Source organism: Lactuca virosa, unplaced genomic scaffold, assembly GCF_052849685.1.
Source record: "Lactuca virosa cultivar CGN04683 unplaced genomic scaffold, Lactuca_virosa_CGN04683_v6 scaffold_20, whole genome shotgun sequence".
Classification (NCBI taxonomy): domain Eukaryota; kingdom Viridiplantae; phylum Streptophyta; class Magnoliopsida; order Asterales; family Asteraceae; genus Lactuca; species Lactuca virosa.
Window position 1 is genome coordinate 465,445 of NW_027629980.1, and position 16,652 is coordinate 482,096.

Consider the following 16,652-nt stretch of genomic DNA (forward strand, 5'->3'; position numbering starts at 1 on the left):
TTTTCCTTTTTGTTTTTATTTAAGTTGTGTGGAAATAAATTTTTTATAGTTAATAAATGATTAAATAGTATATTTGGAAGAATTTTTAAAAAAGCTTTATAACTCCATTGAAAAGCTAGTCTGGGTAACTTTTCAAAAAATTAGCTTATAAATATTTATTATTGATTTGCTAAACATTGCAACTTAGAAAAATAATAATAAAATATTAAAAAAAAACTCAAAAAATAAGCTAGTTGTGGCTTACCAAACATAGCCTAAAAGTTTTGTTCATTAGATTTAGTCATTGTAAGTTTCCAGTAGAAAGGTTATAGTTATATTGAAGTTAAATTCCAATTTTTATTAATTACTATGGTATGTAATTTTGTCGAGATCAGTTTGATTTTAAAACCAACTATACACAATTTCACATATAATAATTTTGATAGGTACATTTGCTTTACGATCGAACCTTTTAATTAGAATTAACTTAAAAACAAATATAAATGTGTAGCAAATCGATAGAAATAATATTACATTTCTAATTCCATGAATCACCTAGGATACACTTGTCTCTTGGCTCTTGCTAACACCTACTGCTACTTTCTTTATTAATCTTTGTTGTTCTCCAAAATCCCATGAGAAATACCACTAAAAGTTTAACACACTCCTTGTAGAAAAATATGACCATGACTTCTCAGTAAAGGACGCTCCGTGTGGAAAAATATGGCATTGCCCAAATTTTCCTTTCTTGAAGAGAGAAAATAAAAAACAAGAGAAAAGTGTAGCACAAGTATAAATGAGGACATGTAAATCCTCTTTTTTCAATAAGTAACATGGCAAAGCAAATAATGTCTTCTTCAAACTTTTTATTTTTCTCTTTAGCTCTACTAATCATCACTCTATCCCCCATACCAAATTTCGCTTCTGCTTCTTTAAAGGAGGCGAATGCAATTCTTATATGGAAAGCAAGCCTTACAATCCCAAACAACTCCTTACTCAGTTACTCTCTTCATGGATTCCCTTCCCTATGAATTCCAATGCATCAGTTCCATGCAGTTCTTGGTTTGGAGTAGTTTGCAACGCTGATGGGAGCATTCACAAGTTGAACCTCAGTTCATCTGGCTTAAAAGGTTCACTCCACCAATTTTCATTCTCTTTACTATACAATCTTACACATTTTGATCTCGCTATGAACAACTTCTTTGGCCCCATCCCTCCAGAAATAAGACTCTTGTCCAAACTTGTGTATCTTGATTTTTCAATGAATAAGTTTTTTTGGAGTAATCCCACCTGAAATAGGAAACCTGCACAGGCTAACCAACTTGTACCTAGACTCAAACAATATATATGGTCTAATTCCTTCATCATTGGGTGATTTGACATCTTTGAATTTCCTTTATTTAAGACAAAATCAACTCTCTGGTCCTATTCCTATTGAACTTGGGAACTTGACATCTCTCGTTACTCTTGATGCGAGCAACAATCAACTTAGTGGTTCTATTCCTTCATCATTGGGTGATTTGACATCCTTAAATGTTCTTTTTTTGTACACAAATCAACTCTCTGGTCCCATTCCGATCGAACTTGGGAATTTGAAGTCTGTCACCGATCTTGTAGTGAGCGACAATAAACTTAGTGGTTCTATTCCTTCGTCATTGGGAGATTTGACATCTTTGAATTCCCTTCATTTAAGACAAAATCAACTCTCTATTGAACTTGGGAACTTGACATCTCTCACTACTCTTGATGTGAGCAACAATCAACTTAGTGGTTCTATTCCTTCATCATTGGGTGATTTGACATCCTTAAATGTTCTTTTTTTGTACACAAATCAACTCTCTGGTCCCATTCCGATCGAACTTGGGAATTTGAAGTCTGTCACCGATCTTGTAGTGAGCGACAATAAACTTAGTGGTTCTATTCCTTCGTCATTGGGAGATTTGACATCTTTGAATTCCCTTCATTTAAGACAAAATCAACTCTCTATTGAACTTGGGAACTTGACATCTCTCACTACTCTTGATGTGAGCAACAATCAACTTAGTGGTTCTATTCCTTCATCATTGGGTGATTTGACATCCTTGAATGTCCTTTATTTGTACAAAAATCAACTCTCTGGTCCCATTCCGATCGAACTTGGGAATTTGAATTCTGTCACCGATCTTGTGGTGAGCGACAATAAACTTAGTGGTTCTATTCCTTCATCATTGGGAAATTTGACAACTTTGAATTTCCTTTATTTGCACCACAATCAACTCTCCGGCCCCATTCCTATTGAATTTGTGAATTTGATGTTTCTCACTGACCTTCATATGAGCAGCAATACACTTATTGGTTCTATTCCTTCATCATTGGGTGATTTGACATCTTTGAATTTCCTTTATTTAAGACAAAATCAGCTCTCTGGTCCTATTCCTATTGAACTTGGGAACTTGAAATCTCACATTACTCTTGATGTAAGCGACAATCAACTTAGCGGTTCTATTCCTTTGCTACTAACAAACCTCAGCAACATACATATTCTGTCTTTTCGTGTAAATAAATTATCTGGTTCGGTTCCACAAGGATTGGGAAGTCTACATTCGCTTGAGCTGTCACATAATCATTTTTCTGGTCATTTGCCTGAAGATTTGTGTCATGGGGGAAAGCTTCGACATCTTTCAGTAGCTGGTAATCATCTCACTGGGCCTATTTCAGGAGGCTTACGGAATTGTCCTAGCTTAGTTAGGGCTCGTTTTGACCAAAATCAGTTCATTGGAGATATATCCAATAGCTTTGGCATCTATCCACACTTAAAATACCTTGATATCAGTCATAATAATTTTCACGGAAATATTTCTCAAAACCGGAGTAAATGCAAGAATTTGTCATCCTTAGTGATGGCCTATAACAACATCAGTGGTAGCATACCACCAGAGTTTGCAAATTTAACTCAACTACAAAGGCTTGATCTTTCTTCCAATCATTTGGTAGGTGAAATCCCAAAGGAGTTTGGGAAGTTGAAAAGTATGTTGAATTTGTCCTTGGCTAATAACCAACTTTCAGGTGTTATTCTTCCAGAGCTCGGATCTTGTGATCTCCTTGAAGTACTCGATCTATCCACAAATAGATTGAATGGGTCAATACCAAGAAGCATTAGTCAATGGGAACATATCCACTACTTGAATCTTAGGAATAACAAGCTCAGTGAGAAAATTCCATCTGAGATTGGTAAATTAGTTCATCTTACGGAACTTGCTTTATCTCAGAATTTGCTCACAAATGAGATACCATCTGCAGTTCAAAGTTTGAAAAATCTGAAAATACTCGATCTTTCCCACAATAGACTATCTGGTTCCATTCCTAACGCTTTTACAAGTTTGCCCAGTGGGATTGACATCAACCTGTCCAACAATGAGCTCACAGGTCCAGTTCCCCTTTCCTCTAGCTTTCTGAACACATCATTACAAGGCAATCCAGGTTTGTGTGGAAATTTCACAGGACTAAAATTTTGTGCAAATCAAATCTCAAAGAAGAAAAATGATCAACTCAACCTTGTAATTATGCTCCCTCTTATCGGGGCAATTTTACTTGGTTTATTCATGTGTGGCCTAATTGCTTATCGAAAACAAAAGAGGCATTCTCCACAGAAACCATTGGACAAAGAAGGTGGTGATTATTTCTCCATAACAAGTTTTGATGGAGGAGTAGTGTATGATGACATCTTGAAAGCAAGGGATAATTTTGATGAAGCATATGCTATTGGAACCGGAGGATATGGAACTGTGTACAAAGCCGAGCTGCAACCTAACAATGTGGTAGCTGTCAAGAAACTTCACTCGTCATCATCTGAGAATGTTGATCAAAATGGATTCCTTAATGAGGTACGAACATTAACGAACATACACTACTACAAAAAAGAGCATTACCGACGGCCAAAACCGTCGTTAATCCGTCGCTAATACTCTTTACCGACGGAATTGTAACAGACCAAAATCCGTCGGTATATTCTTGTCGCTAATTGTTTGTAACGGATTTCCAATGGCTACAGCTAATTTTTAGCGACAGATTTTTCCGTCAGAAACAGTAACGGAACACCAACAGAATATTTTTGCAACGGATTACTGACGGAATTTGTTTGCAACGGATTACCGACGGAATAATTCACTAACGGATTACCGACGGATTCTGAAATAACTTAGTAATGGATTACTGACGGAACCTCAGAATAACTCACTAACGGATTACCAACAGATTTTCTGTGACAGATTAGCAACGGATTTTGGTATGATAAAAAAAATTAAAAAAAATTATATATTTAACACATAAAAATCATAAAACATACACCAAATTTATTATTTAAAACCAACAAATATAAAACTAAAACATACACCAAATCTAGATTTAACATACACCAAATCTATTATTTAAAACCAAACCAACAAATATAAAAGTAAAACATACACCAAATCTAAATTTTCTGTGTTTTCCTTCCACTTTCTCAAATTATACATCATTTATCCAAACCAAAGCTTTCCTTCCAGAACAGAAATCCCATCTTCATTTTTCTTTAGAAGCTCATGCATGCTATAAATAACGGTCTGAATAATATGGAGTGAAAACACTGAAAAATTCAAAATTTCAAAACTTTATCGGTACTCAAGTGGTTTAATTGGTTAAAAATATTCAAAAGAAGGGCAAATTAGTAATTACCTGAAAGATAACATTTCGTGAACAGGCCTGGTGATGGGCATTGACATAAAAAGTGAACTTGTGAAATACACTAATCTTCTTCTAGCCTCTAGATTTCTGGGAACATTTACTGTTGAATCCTTGATTGTTAAAAACGAGTGTAGCCTCTTAATTTGTGACCTCTTTATATGAAAAAAAATGATAAAAATTAAAAACCAATATGAGAAAAATAGAAAAAGGAAAAGTCAAATAACATGAATTTAACTATTAGTCTAGTGCATACCAATTCAGAGCAGCATTAACAGCTCCACTCTCCAATTCAGGGCTTCCAACTTCTTTCTGGTAATATACAATTGAAAATTTTAACCACATTATTACAGTAAAAAGAAAAAGAAAAAGAAAATAAATTGATTATAAAAAACAAATACAGACCAGAAATCCAGTTAAAAAAAAAAAAGTAGTGTTAAAAAAAAAAGTAGTGAAATGACATAACTGCCCCTGATTAAACACTTACCATTCATTCCCTTCTTTGTAGAAAAAGAGGCTATTGCACCATCGGAACAGTTCCAGTATTTTTAGGCATTTGAAGCAATTCCATTTCCCTGTAAAGAAAACACGTCAAAAGTCAAAACCTGAGGGCAAAAATGTAACATTTTACCTAAATAAGTCATGTAATAGAAGTTAAAAACTCACAGATTAGTAATATAATCTTCTTCTCTTAGATTTTTTTTACAATCTCATTCCAAAAAGATGAAAATCTAGCAGCATCAAACTTATCTTTTACAAGAATCTGACCAGTTACCTTAAGGGAATTCCTGCAATATATAATTAAACATTAATATATAAAAGAAAATGGAATTCAACAAATTATGTTACAGAAAGAGATCAAGAACACCTGTTTTAAAAAGAAATGTGGAGATTATCCATGAATTCTCTAGGGAACCTCTCAAGGTTTTTGTGCACAGAACTCAAAGACCTAATCTGAAAGCATTAAGAAAAAACGAATTAGTTTCTAGTGAGGTTTACACATTATGTGAGTAGACAAGGGCGAAAAGGTAAATTTACCTCACCAAGACGGTCTTTAGCTCCAAGCAAGAAACTCACAGCAGCAGATATAATAGTGTAAAATATGTGAATGTCTAAAAGATAGATCTACAGTTAAAAGTTCAAACATATACATTATTATGAAGAGAAAGAAAGTAGAAAAGAAAACAGAATAAAGAATGTTAACTTACACAAAGCATTGGGGCCCACAAGCTAACAATAGTCAAGGCATTATGATTGTCTGCATATAAAATCATTAAAATAAATATCAAGGAAATATATTTTTATTTTCAATATCACCAAATTTACAGCTTACTTTTCGAAACAAAATCATGCCAAGAATAGCGCACATCTTCTATTTTAATTACTTCCCTTGTTGGTTCCACCATTGGACTTTTCTGTATAAATAAGAAAATCAAAAAGATTAGTAATATTGAAGTTTGAAAGTTGAAACACATGTTCCTTTTTTTCCCATCATGAGTAAAAATTGTTGTTTATTTCTTTTTCTAGACTGAATAAACCGTTTGCATGAGAATAAATGACAGTTTTACCCTTACATTCCAGAAAACAAATTTCATAATATCCATCCAAATGTACATGAGAGGAGTTGAAAGGAAAAAATAATGAAAATTTGGTACATGGTTTGTGTCTTAATACATTAAGCCAGATTTTTAGGCTTAATCCATTAAAACATGTTACCCTTACATTCCAGAAAACAAATTTCATAAACCGCTTGCACGAGACTAAATGACAATTATACCCTTACATTCCAGAAAACAAGTTTCATAATATTCATCCAACCTAAAACATGATATTTACCTGGAGAAAATAGGCAAACGAGAACTTCCCCCCAATACAACAAGCTAGAAAAGCATAAACCTGCATTTCCAACATTACCAATATACCCTCAGTATAGTTAAAAAGAAAAAGAACTATAAAAAAAAGTAAAAGGGTAGACAAGTCATTACAGTATATAATCATAATCAGTTGTTGCTTCATACATGCCACATCCAACATAATAATGTTCCTTCATAAAAAGAAGAAAAAAATCTTGTTATTATTGTAATAAAGTAAAGGATTATAAAAAGAAAAATATGAAGCTATAAAAAACCTGATGAATCCACTTGATTAAACGAACAACTGGTGAGTTATCACACCGATTGAATGAGCAATGACAGGCTGGCAGCCTTGCTAATGAGCTCCAAAAGAAATGACTTCCAGCATAGATGCATAAAACTGAAGCAATGTAAGTCTTCGTAAGTTGATATCTAATATTGTTTCATCTTGTTTTTCGAATAATTGAAACTCTGCAATATATATCATAATCATAATTTCACATCAAGAACTCAAAAGAGCAAGTAAATACTTTCACCATGTCACTTCAATGTATAGATAATAAAACAATAACTCCCATTATGATTCCTCCTGTTGGGAAGTCAGGTCGAGCCATGTACTCCAACAATTTTTGCAGCTGTTACAAAATCAACCAACTCCTCAAGATCATGTTTGAGCATAATACTAAAGAACATTGAAGAGACGAAAACTATTATCAGAAAATTAGAGCAAATACCATGACATCTGGATTATGAATTAACAAAATTAGAGCATCAACCAACTCCCATCAGGGGTATTTCAGGTAAGATAACTTACCCTTCTTCAATTGCATACACTTCAACATGAGAACAATCATTTCCTTCAAGGTAATCAAAGAAAGCATCCTAATATCAAGTATCAACAACAGAAAATTGACATCAATGAACAATTCTTCAAATTTGATTATGTTGTTTTGAGGATCAAGTATTGTGTTACTTTTAGTAAATCTGAATTCAAGCTTTACCTCATATGTAAGAGATAAGATTTCTCGAACAAAAGCAATCTCTTCCTTTGATAATTTAAGAAAATTGATATTTTCTCACAGTAAATATAAAAATAACATATTAAATATAGATTTCAATTTGTAAGCTATCAATACATAAGGTACCATGATTTAGAAATTAATTAACTATACCTCTTCTCTAGTTCTCCAATGTTGTAAACTTGGATTTGATTATACATAGATGCACCAAAAGATGTTTGTATACACATAGAAGCTCATATTGACCCATTTTCCTTCATTGGGGAATTTTATCGAACATCTGATAGTAATGGACATGGAAAGATGAGAACATGATTATATACATAGGGATATACATAGGGTAATACATACAGATGCAAAAATAGATGCACTGAAACTTAAACAACCTTCAATTAACTGTGGTGCTCGAAATTTACACAATAAATTAGACGGTGAAATGTAGAATATTCGAAAAGAGAGAGGTGAAGGGTAAAATACCAGTATGAACCCTAGATGTTAGGGTAAGATGTTTTCGGAGGTGAATGTCGGTGAAATGGAAGCAATTGTCAGCGGTAGACGGTGGATTTGGTGCAGGTGAACGTCGAATAGGAGGCAATCACTCAGTCGATTGATGGCAGAGTATTGACGGACATCAATGAGCGACGACGACGGGGTTCTTTGTTTCGACGATGGTGAAACACAAACTGCAGCAACGATGGTTAGGGTTGGGTCGTTCTTCAATGGTTGTGTTGTGAGACCGAAAGACGGAGAGCCCCGCTTTGAATCAACTTAGGTAGGTCAAGTAGATATACAGCCCACTTAAACATCCTTCTATTGCTTATTTACCAAAATACCCTCATAATTTATAAGTAATAAAATAAAAAAATGTTAATTTTAACGACGGAATACCGACAAAATAAAAAATTTGTTGATTTCCGTCGGTAAACCGTCGATATTTTGTAACGGATTACCAACAAAGTTTCTTCCGTTGCCAAACCGTCGCAAAACCGTCACTAATATCCTAACCATTAGTCCGTCGGAAATCCGTTGGTATTCGGTTGTTGTTTCCGACGGATTTTTTCCGTCGCTAAAATTATGTCGGTAATACCCAATTTTCTAGTAGTGATAAGGCATCGAAACATAGTGAAACTCTATGGATATTGCTCACATCCCCGTCACTCCTTTTTGATTTATGAATACCTTGAAAAAGGAAGCCTTGGATCAATCTTATGCAATGAGATCTTAGCAAAAGAATTGGATTGGTTGAAAAGGGTCAATATTGTAAAGGCTGTAGCTAATGGGTTGGCTTATATGCATCACGACTGCACACCACCTATAATTCATAGAGACATTTCCATTGCCAACATCCTTCTTGATTCTGATTATGAGGCTCAAATTTCTGATTTTGGCACATCCAAGCTTTTAAAGCTGGATTCGTCCAACTGGACCGCGATTGCAGGGACCTATGGTTATATCGCACCAGGTAACGTAATCATGTGATTGTAGTTCTACATTTTCATAGAATCATGTGAGGTTGATATAACTTTTTTTCTTTAATCTTATGTTTCTTTGGATGTAGAGCTTGCTTATACGATGGTGGCAACCGAGAAATGTGATGTGTATAGCTTTGGGATCGTTGCACTAGAAGTGATGATGGGAAAGCATCCCGGTGAACTACCAACAATGTCTGCTGATTATCTGGTGTTAGCAAATGTTGGAGATAGTCGGACTCCACTTCCTTCACCACAAGTTGAGAAACAAGTAAATTTAGTACTCAATCTCGCAAGAGCATGTTTGAACTCAAATCCAAAAGAAAGGCCAACAATGCGCCAAGTTTCAAATCTGTTCATGAAGGATCTGCTTTGAATTGACATCTCTGGTTGCCTGATACTGTGCACTTCTCATGTTTAATTTTCTCCAGTTTCCTATGATGCATCTAGATTATATGTATTAGCTTAAATGCCTAATGGTTAAAAAACTTTTCATATGTTTTATAGCACCATGTAGCATAACAATAATGTGGAGACTTGTATATTGTGTATGTGATCGTTTTTTAGCAAAGAATATACGAATAATTGCATCAAAATGGTCTTAGCCGCCTCTGTTATTTCACTTGTGGTTTATACATACATGAAAAATAGGAAAATATATCAAATACAAATGATAATTTTTCTACTCAAATACAAATTTCAATAAAGTTTTAAACAATATATACAGAAACACAATCTCAAGTTACAAATAGCAATAGAGTCCAATTACAAGATGCAGGTCATCCATCATACACTTGTCCTGATGCAAAAATATTTGTTCTCCAATGCATGTCAAAATAGGCATAGACTCAAATACAGAAACCAATAGAGTCTTACATGATACATACAAAAATATTTACATATTCTGCCGGTATCCGTTGCAACTAATCTCAACACTAAAAAAAAAAAACCCCTAACAGTTATATGTTGAAGGATCTTAAATAGTTTATGTTGGTTCTAAAGTAACAATGTTGGAGTGCTACTTAATTATATCATATTTTCTGCAGCTGCTCAATAAAATTAGTATTTTGGAATCACCCTGGACTAATCTTATCATTAGAGGCTAAGAGGTCACTGATTTAGTACCTTATACAAAGAGGCTGTATTTTTAATATGAAAAATTAGCCAAACAAGATTTTACCAGTTAAGTACTTGTCTCCTGTAAATGTTCATTGTTTTAAAACACTCTACACGAAACTACAACACTGCACTATGAACAAACCATACAATGAATGAAGCATTAAATTCAAAAAAAATTCATTCGGGCATTTCATCAAACACTTGTTATGCACTATAATCACATTTCTTGAACAAGCATGTGGTAATGAACCTAAATACGTTTTAATTGATATCCACTTCAAAGATGAGAAAGAAGACGAGCAAAGAAACCAATACATACGTTTTATTTGATATCCAACTTGTTGTAAAATACGACGGATCCAAATTGACTTAAATAATATTAGCTCAATGCGGAATGGGATCAAAAATTATCAAAGCGTAATAATCACAACGTAATATGAATAAAATAAATAGAATAGAGACACAGGAATTTACGTGGAAACCCAAATCGGGAAAAAAACCACGGGCGGAGGAAGCCGAGAAACAATTCACTATAATTTGCAGTGTTTACAGTGATTATGAAAGAGATTACAAATAGAGTGGGAGAGATAAAATACACGGTGGTGTATCAGTATATATATATGTAATGCTTTTCTATATATACTTCAATGATATTAAACTTCTCTGGCCTAGGCTATTTATAGCCAAGAATATCACACGTGAAGAGAAGAAAAATGTGCCGTCCAAAATTGTAGGCGCCTAATATTTGACCACCGTCCATTCTTCATTCAAATTCACATATATATTACTATAATATTAACCACCGTCCATTCTCATTTCCAAATTCACACTTATATTACTATTCATAGTCAAATTATGAATAGTAAATGATAAGTTACGGAAATAACCCCTGAACTATTTGCCACTTGCTAATTTTGGAGGTAACTTTTCCACAATCTCCACCTTGACATCAAAATTAAGCAAGTCATGCTTTACGATTAGTCAAAACCTATAGCTCATCAAACTCTAAAACTTCCATAAAAACCTGCAATTTTATATAGAGAAAAAATTGTTCCGAAAAAATAAATAATACTTCCTCCACCTACGAGCCTTCAGGCTCAACTGCGATCAGAAACACCCACCATGTCCAAACATAATTTGAACTTGGCTATAGGAAGACTTTTAGTGAACATATCAGCGGGATTATAATCTGTATGAATCTTGTCCACAACACAATCACCTTTTTCAATGATATCCCGCACAAAATGATAACGAATATCAATATGCTTTGTTCGGTCATGAAACATTTGATCTTTACTCAAGAAGATAGCACTCTGGTTGTCACAGAAAACTGTGGTCACCTTTATTCTATCATCGAGTTCTCCAAATAACCCCTTCAACCAGATATCTTCCTTAACTGCTTCTGTAATCGCCATGTACTCTGCCTCGGTAGAAGACAGGGCAACTGTAGACTGTAACTGGGCTTTCCAACTAACAGCACAACCATTTAGAGTAAACACATATCCTGTAATTGATCTTCGTTTATCCAAATCTTTGCCATAATCTGAATCAACATATCCGAACACCCCAGTGTTAGATTTGCCAAAACGTAAACACATGGAAGACGTACCTCGTAAATAACGAAAAATCCACTGAACTGCTTTCCAGTGTTCTTTCCCCGGGTTCGCCATGTATCTACTAACCATGCTAACAGCATAAGCCAAATCAGGGCGTGTGCAGATCATAGCATACATCAAAGATCCAACAGCACTAGAGTATGGAACACGTGCCATGTAAGCCATATCAGTCTCATTAGTAGGACTCAAAGCGGATGATAGCTTGAAATGAGCTGCAAAAGGTGTGTTGACAGACTTTGCTTCGTGCATACTGAAGCGTCTTAGGACTTTCTCAATATAACTTTTCTGAGAAAGATGCAAGATCCTAGACTTCCTGTCACGAATAATTTCCATACCTAAAATCTTTTTGGCAGCTCCTAAGTCCTTCATTTCAAATTCAGCTTTCAACTGGTCTTTTAACTTCTGAATCTCCTTCATATCTTTCGCTGCAATCAACATGTCATCCACGTACAAGAGTAAGTAGATCTTTGAACCATTGTCACCTTTCTTGAAATAAACGCAGCTATCATAGGTGCACATGCTGAATTTGTGACTGGTCATGAAAGAATCGAACCTCTTGTACCATTGTCTAGGAGACTGCTTGAGGCCATAAAGAGATTTGTTCAACTTGCATACGTAGTTCTCCTTTCCAGGAACTACAAAACCTTCAGGTTGTTGCATAAAAATCTCTTCCTCAAGCTCACCATTTAGGAAAGCTGTAGTGACATCAAGTTGTTCTAACTCAAAATCGTTAGAAGCAACCAACCCCAACAATACACGAATGGAAGTATGTTTGACAACTGGGGAATAAATGTCAGTGTAATCAATACCAGGAATCTGACTGTAGCCTTTAGCTACTAACCGAGCTTTGTATCTTGGTTTATCATTTGGGTTGACAGGTTCCTTGAGCTTGTAGACCCACTTGCATTTAACTGGTCTCTTCCCTTTCGGAATAGGAACTAAATTCCAAGTACTGTTTCGCTGCAAGGATTCCATCTCATTTTGCATAGCGAGCATCCAATCATTTGAGTCTTCAGATTTGATAGCCTCGTCATAATTCGCAGGCTCCGTTGCGGACTCAATATTATCAGCAACAATAAAAGCATAGGCAACCAAATCAGATTCAGCATACCTCTTCGGAGGAATAATCTGTCTTCTCGGTCTATCTCTTGCAATGCTTGGAGTAGTAGCTTGTGGTTGTGAAGATGTTGAATCTTCACCAACAACATGCTCATCCGACGAAGAAGAATCTTGATGCTGATTTGTACTCTGATTAGTGGTAGGTGAAGTAGGAAGCTCCACCTCCATTTGAGCATTCTCTTTATTTGCTTCGGATGATACATCTGATGCATCTGTTCTTTTAGAAGAGTCAGCAACTGGTTGAATTATAGCAGACTCATCAAAAGTAACATCTCTTGAGATGATAATTTTCTTCAAATCAAAGCTCCATAACTTGTAACCCTTTACACCTTGATTGTACCCAAGAAAAACGCATTTGATTGCTCTTGGTTCTAGCTTCTCATTGTCAACTCGTGCATACGCTGGACATCCGAATGGTTTTAAATCTGAATAATTTGCAGGTTTACCGGACCATAATTCAAATGGAGTTTTCTTCTCGATTGCTCGTGACGGTGATCGGTTGATAACATAGCAAGCAGTCGAAGCAGCCTCCGCCCAAAAAGACTTTGGCAATTTGGAATTAGAAAGCATACACCGGACCTTCTCCATAATGGTGCGATTCATCCTTTCAGCTACACCATTTTGTTGAGGTGAATGGACTACTGTGCGATGTCGAGTAATGCCTTCCTTTTGACAATAGACATTAAACTCTTCTGAGCAAAACTCAAGTCCATTATCCGTACGAAGATACTTTAACACCAGACCTGATTGCTTTTCAACCTGAACTTTCCAATTTCTGAAGGTAGAGAAAACGTCTCCTTTATTTTTTAAGAAGAAAGACCACACCTTCCTGGAGAAATCATCAATAATAGTGAGCATATAAATAGCTCCACCTTTTGAAGGAACTCGAGCCGGTCCCCACAAATCCGAGTGAACATAATCAAGTGGTCCTTTCGTTGTATGGATACCACTTACAAACCTCACTCGTTTTGCCTTGCCATATACACAGTCTTCACAGAAATCCAAATCAACAATCTTTTGTTGACCAAGTAAACCTCTTCGACTCAATTCTGACATGCCTTGAAAACTCATATGGCCGAGTCGAAGGTGCCAAAGACGGGACTGATTTGGATCAGAAAAAGACTTTGACACAACAGCAGCATCACTCGAAATTGTTTGCCCGTCAAGAAAGTAAAGATCTGAGGTTTTTCGTTCGGCTCTCAGTTTGTCGGAACCGTCTTTGAATACCCTGAGAACTCCACCTTTACCAGCAAACTCGTATCCCTTTTTGTCAAAGGAACTGAGAGATAACAAGTTTCTTCTGAGGTCAGGAACATATCTAACATCCCCCATGGTTTGAATAACTCCGTCAAACATACGGATCCTGACTGAACCATGTCCAAGAACTGGACATGTAGTATTGTTACCCATCAACACATAGCCATGGTTAACCTTTTCAAATGTGTAAAACCAACTTTTGTTGTGACACATATGAAAAGTACAACCAGAGTCGAGTATCCAATCACCAGTGGAATCCAGTTTATCTGAATAAACTATCAAAAGTTCTCCAATACCTTCGACCTCAGCTAGATCGGCTTCACCCGAAGTGCTAGCTTGTTTACCATTTGCTGCCGTCTTCTCTTTTTCTTTGTTCTTCAACTTGAAGCATTCTTCAAGCACATGTCCCTTCTTGTGACAATAGTTGCAAAACTTTCGTTTGCCTTTTGACTTGGATCTGGTTCTGTTGGAAGATTGAGAAGTTCTATTTCTCTCTGTTGTTCTTCCTCTGGCATTCAAACCTTCGGCTTTAGCATCACTTGAACCACCACCAGTAATATGCTTCATCTTCTCTTTTGAATCCAAAGCTGTATAGACTTCATCTAAAACTAGAGTGTCACGGCTATAGATAATAGTATCACGAAAATGGCTATAGGATTCTGGCAACGACGATAGTAAGAATAGAGCCAAGTCTTCATCTTCATACTGAACATCCATATTCTCTAAGTTATTTACTAACTCTTTAAATGTGGATATATGTTCAGCTAAAGAGCCTCCTTCAATCATCTTGAGATTGAACAACCGTTGCTTCAAATGCAACTTGTTTGGTAAGCTCTTGGTCATCAACAGTTGCTCCAACTTTAGCCATAAAGAAGCCGCTGACGTTTCTTTTAGAACATCTTGCAAAACATCGTTTGACAAGTGCAAACGAATCTGGGATAAAGCCTTCAGATCTTTCATCTCCTTTTCTTCTTCGGTCCATGTATCAGACATCTTATTGAAACCCAATAGCGCCTTGTGTAAATCCATCTGAATGAGAATGTCTCTCATCTTTACTTGCCACAACGGAAATCGGGTGTTACGATCCAGTAGTGGAATATCGTATTTTACTGAAGACATGATTAATTACTTGATAAAATGATCCCAACGAGCTAATATCACAACCTGGATGCTCTGATACCAATTGTTGTAAAATACGACAGATCCAAATTGACTTAAATAATATTAGCTCAATGCGGAATGGGATCAAAAATTATCAAAGCGTAATAATCACAACGTAATACGAATAAAATAAATAGAATAGAGACACAGGAATTTACGTGGAAACCCAAATCGGGAAAAAAACCACGGGCGGAGGAAGCCGAGAAACAATTCACTATAATTTGCAGTGTTTACAGTGATTATGAAAGAGATTACAAATAGAGTGGGAGAGATAAAATACACGGTGGTGTATCAGTATATATATATGTAATGCTTTTCTATATATACTTCAATGATATTAAACTTCTCTGGCCTAGGCTATTTATAGCCAAGAATATCACACGTGAAGAGAAGAAAAATGTGCCGTCCAAAATTGTAGGCGCCTAATATTTGACCACCGTCCATTCTTCATTCAAATTCACATATATATTACTATAATATTAACCACCGTCCATTCTCATTTCCAAATTCACACTTATATTACTATTCATAGTCAAATTATGAATAGTAAATGATAAGTTACAGAAATAACCCCTGAACTATTTGCCACTTGCTAATTTTGGAGGTAACTTTTCCACACAACTCAACGATGATCAACACTTCACTCACTCTCCTTCCACTATGGAAATGGATTTATACCAATACAAAATCACCAATCTGTTTTAAATTAAAATATTTTCTACGATTTGGTAGTGATTTTTGATGGATTAAAAACAATATGTGTAATCGATGAAGGATTCTAATCATTTGGTTGTGGTTTCTGTACTTGGGACTTGGGAGTACAGTAGCCATGGTTAGATGGACGGAAGGTAATGGAATGTGGGTATTATCAAATAAAATATTACTACAAATATGTTTAACTTTTGGGTATTGTCAAATAAAACAATTATAGTTGTTTTATATATGTGTTGTTTATCTGTTTTGATGGCTAATAAAAAAAGTGAAATATAACACTTGTTCTTTGACTGTGTCTGTTGTGTACTTGTGTCCGAATATGTGTGTCCTTAGAAAATATAAAGAATGAAACAATAAATATTCCAATTTGTATTAGATAATGCTAAATAAATGGTTGTTGATTTGTTTTTCAAACATAAATAGACTTACAGATCCGACAACTTACAGATCCACATTACTATTGAGTTGTCCTCAAATAGATTAAATGGCTCGATACCAAGAAGTGTTGGTAATTGGACACACATCTACAACTTGAATCTTAGAAACAACAAGCTCATTCATAAAATTCCATCTGAGATTGGTAAATTAGTTCAGCTTACAGAACTTGATTTATCTCAGAATTTGCTCAAGGAAGAGATACCATCTGAA

The 16,652-nt window shown here is 35.3% G+C and overlaps 1 long non-coding RNA gene and 1 pseudogene across 1 annotated transcript; one reads left to right on the plus strand and one right to left on the minus strand.

Moving 5' to 3' along the window:
- Positions 1–812: 812 nt before the first annotated feature.
- On the plus strand, positions 813–9,439 carry LOC145142346 (uncharacterized; annotated as a pseudogene).
- Positions 4,305–5,831, minus strand: LOC145142347 (uncharacterized). Its single transcript, XR_013723409.1, has 7 exons — positions 5,716–5,831; positions 5,546–5,631; positions 5,344–5,465; positions 5,165–5,252; positions 4,934–4,989; positions 4,672–4,832; positions 4,305–4,582 (listed from the first exon to the last, which is right to left on the minus strand). It is a non-coding gene; the product is annotated as an uncharacterized LOC145142347 (long non-coding RNA).
- Positions 9,440–16,652: the final 7,213 nt, after the last annotated feature.